The sequence below is a fragment of the Lissotriton vulgaris genome, chromosome 1_1, assembly GCF_964263255.1.
Source record: "Lissotriton vulgaris chromosome 1_1, aLisVul1.2, whole genome shotgun sequence".
Lineage (NCBI taxonomy): Eukaryota > Metazoa > Chordata > Amphibia > Caudata > Salamandridae > Lissotriton > Lissotriton vulgaris.
The window spans coordinates 71,975,361-71,980,242 of record NC_141685.1 but is presented as its reverse complement, the minus strand read 5'-3'; positions in this window follow the sequence as shown (position 1 = coordinate 71,980,242).

Here is a 4,882-nt window from a genome sequence, read left to right as displayed (position 1 = left end):
AGGCAACAGGAGAGGGTGGAGAGGATTCAATCCCGCATTCCCACAACCACAATTTCCACCTTGGTGGCAACCGTCGCCATGGGGACAAGCTCCCTTTCCACCCATGATGAATCCATACGGCCCACCTCCATTTTATGGTGACCAAAATCAACAACCTTTTTTAGGAGGAGGCCGGAGGAGCCGGGGGCGTCAAAGAACCCCCAGAGTAGGACAGGTCCGCTGGAATATACCACCCCAGACCATGGATCTGAGGAGCGGGAAGAAGATCCCACAGGAACAAACGACAACCGCAGCGGAACAAGTCTAGTGATCAATCTTAGCTCCCAACAACTTTCCATAACCCAAGAGCAAGTCCTAAACAAAGGTCTGGGCTTTGTGGCAACAAACCACACGGATCCCTTCCAGGCCCAGATCGAACTCAGCAAACTTTACCGTAAGATCAGGCTGCACTATTTGTTTGCAAATAAAAACAGTGGATTTTCCCAAAATCCTACTACTAGCAACACCGGTCTGAAGAAACCCTCGTCATTCAATCCTACAACGCTGGGCCAACCACCCAAGGTGTTGACGTTTGAGGAAGCGGTTAACCATGATGTCAAAGAACTCTTCTCTCATAAACAGAAGACTTTCTCAAATTTGTCCAAAGTGGAAAAACTTGCGATTAAAGAACTCACTGAGAACCCCCTTATTGTAATCAAACCAGCAGATAAGGGGGGTGGAGTGGTCATTCTGGACGCAGATGCATATCGGAATGAGTGCCTTCGCCAACTCAATGATGTACGTTCCTACAGAAAACTAAAGGAGGACCCGACGGCTAGATTAACCAACATTATAGCGAACATTGTAGAAGAAGCATTAGCCGAAGGTTGGCTAACCCCCAAAGAGGGCCAATATCTGCAGGTGTCACACCCGGTTATTACATACTTTTATCAGCTGCCTAAAATACATAAGGCCCAACGTCCACCTCCTGGCCGACCCATAATTTCGGGGATAGGTTCGCTATTGGAACCACTATCCACCTTTGTGGATGTATTCTTACAGCCCATGGTACGTGAGATGCCATCATTTTTAAAGGACACCAAAGATGTATTAAGACTGTTGCCCGAGATGGAGTATGATATCAAAACAGATCTATTGGTGTCATTTGATGTGGAAAGCCTATACACCTCAATACCGCAGACTGAAACACTCCAAGTAATAGAAGACCTGTTACTGTCCCGAGAACTTAACTCCATCACCCCGGTTAGACTGATCATGAACCTCGCTACTGTGGCCATGACGGAGAACTTCTTCGCCTTCGAAGACTCCTTGTATTTACAGATTAGCGGGACCAGTATGGGCAGCGTTTTTGCCCCTAGTCTCGCTAATCTGTATGTGCATCATTTCGAACAACAGCACATACTCGTAGACACCAACCCCTACTCTCATTGTCTGCGTGCGTGGAAACGCTACATAGACGATATTTTGGTGGTGTGGCGAGGCACAGAAACTGAACTAAAAGAATTCTATGAGTGGCTGAACCTCAGAAACCAGTTTTTGAAATTCACTATGGAATTTGATAAAGAAAGACTGGCATTTCTGGATCTGTTGTTAATGGGCACTGAAGAGGGTTTAAAGTCCGAACTTTACCAAAAACCCATGGCCCGTAATTCCCTTTTGAACTATCACAGCTGTCACCCGAAGGCCCTTCGAGACAACCTGCCATATGGGCAGTTTCTGCGCATACACAGAAATTGCTCAGACAGAGGTGCCTTTGAAAATCATGCAAACAACTTAAGAAAAGATCTTCTCGAGAAAGACTACCCCAAACAATTAATAAAACGCTCCAAGAAAAGAGCACAAAATAACAATCGAGCGAGTCTCCTTGAGAACTCAACACCAAAAGACAAAACAGAAAGAATGACGTGTGTAACAACATTTGGCACTATGTCCAATCAAATAACTAGCGTCATCAAAAAACACTGGGGCATCTTGAACACGGGGAATGACACGATACCAGTTCCACTGTTTGCCTTTAAACGGGGACCGAGCCTTAGGGACAAATTGGTCCATACAAGACCCAAAACTGAAATCCCGAAAAATACAGGCACCCTATGGGATATGCCAGCTGTGATCGGACACCACCCGTGCGGACAATGTGCTGCGTGTCCTCAAACCCGTAAATCCACAACACTTGATATTGGTACTGAACATCCCTGGGAACAGCGGAGGTTTACGAACTGTAACAGTTCGAACCTCATTTATCTAATTAACTGTCCCTGTGGAAAGAAGTACGTGGGGATGACCACGAGAAAGGTAAAGATAAGGATCTCTGAGCACAAGAGCTCAATACGGTGTAACAAACAGGCAACCCGTATGACCAAACATTTTTTGGAGGCACATCATGCACCAACAGACCTCCAATGGACTGTGCTAGAACAGCCGATGATCCCAAAACATGTTACTGATGTCAGCACATTCCTACACCGTAGAGAACAGCGGTGGGTGTACAAACTCCAAACGGACATCACGGGTTTAAATGAAGATATCCCGTGGATGTCCCTATAAATTACGACATCATGAGCACAGTGCCTATTGTTCCCAGTCCTTAAATGCCAGATTGTCAGCAGCCATCAGAATTAATTTGTAAATCCTAGAATGTGGACAAGTTAAACCATTATACAGAGATATAATGCTACTGTTTAAGTCAATACCACTCCTAGCTAACTAGACATCCTTTGGGTCATTTAAATCAAAGGGTGAATGCACACCCCAATTGGACTACAAATTCACTCTGCCCTGTAGTTCCAGCACTTATTAGGCTTTTGTTTTAATAGATGTAGGATGCTAGAACTACACTTCCCATCAACTTTGGAGTTCTAGCGCTGTGAACTACAATTCCTAGTCCCCCTGCCAACTGTATATAATTGGACCCATACAGAAAAAACGGAGCTTCCCCATAGTCCCCCCGCTAATTGTACATAAACCTGACCCACTTAGCAACTAAAAACGGAGCTTGCGTGTTACATCGAGGTTCCGTGTAACAAAATAGCGTTGAGAACTACAAATCCCAGCATTCTTGTAGTCCAAACGCTAAATAAAAGTAAATACAGGTAACGTGATCAACGAAGCCTGCGTGTTACCGCGAGGTTTCGGGCAACCAATCAGTGTACACCCAACACTGAAATGACCTCGCGCTGGGACGCGCCCGATGACGCGGAGCACACGTGTGGTGCTCTCGACCAACAAGCATTCAGATAAGTACCACGCTTCCTGTCCAGTCGGTACCTCCCACAAGTCAGCCTAGAGGAAGGCGAGGAGTACCGACGGACAGGTAAGCGCTAAGGGGAGAAAGGGTAGATTCATTTGTACTGTCCAGTCTTCGATGGGTAGAAGCGCTATTAGGCGATCTAACGCGCATTTAATAGAACAAAGTAAACGCCGGGGCAGCCAAAAAAAGATGGCAGTAGTGACTAAGACTCCGCAAGAGTGGGAAGATAGAATTCACCGAATACAACATATTCAGTACAAGTCAGCACTTTGGCGATAACATGGCATCCAGTTAACACGTGATATGCCACGTTGGGGCTAGATGTCGGTCTGAGTGACGTCTTCACAGTAGCACTATATGGGCAGTCATAGACTTAGACTATAGTCTAAAAAATCGTAATGGGACCCGGTTTCTACCTAATCTAACAAAGCAGAAAATTTTGGTGAGGTGTCAATACTAACAACATCACCTTCATTTTTGTAAAGAAATACTTAATAATGAGGTGCCGGATGGAGTTCTGGTGATCTCTTCCTCCTTCATGTGTTCCTTTTCTGTTTCACATCTATTAGAGCGGTGCTCCATTTGTACCTGAGCTGTTGCCGGGTGAGGTGGAGAACGCATTCCCCTAAATTTGGGTGAGTGAAATATTGAGTTTCGAGTCCAGGATACTGGCACCTGGCTTACATGTTTGATTGAAATTACAAACACCGACCATGAACTACTTGGCATATTAATACTTTACAAGCATCCCTTGTATTTTGCAGCAATCTTTAATAACTATTTGTGTTTTTCTCTGTGTGTGTTTGTCTATTTCCTAACTGTTTGGACCATATCCACTGGCGCTTGCAGGTGATATGATTCTTTTTACACACTTACAATTCGAAAACAGCAGTTGCATTTAAACAATAAGAAGGTCCTGAAGAAGCAGACTGGTATCCCTTGAACCAATTCACTGCAGAAACATGTCGACCTAGTTACCATCTTAGTAGTTATTTGTTACCACTACTTGCACTGTTTTTTAACCTTGGGTGTGGGTAGGACTTTATTAAACTTCATTTCTTCCACTCCCACAACCCAATATTAATTTGCACACTCTCAGTTGCCACATTGAGCACTTCATGCACTGCTATATGTTAAATTAATTCTTTGTACCCCCTGATACCTACACGAAGCTCAAACCCACACACTTCACAACTTTGATTAGGTTACACTCTACCTAATCCCAAGTGGTTTTTTCCACTTCCTTCGGGTGAAGGATCCCAAGTGATGTAGGGCGGTACAGGACGGGTATCTGATGGGAACACTTTTTCCACCAAGGATACTTGGGATTCAGGGATAGTGCTCCCTTTTCACACATAGTCACATAGTTTGCTGCACTCCTTTGTTGACCCATTGTTGCACATTGTTTGTTATATAGTCATAGGGACTGCGACAATGCAAGGTCATTAAATATCTTCCCACCCTTGCCCTCTTTATTATGTTATAGATCATTTCTCATGGCCATTACTCCAATATAGTGGCGTGATACGTGCTGGCAAACCTATCAATGGCCGTGGCCGAGATGGATGAAATACGAAATAATGGTGGTGCCCAAAGCCGGAGTGATGGGCCTCAACTAGCGCAAAGAAGTGA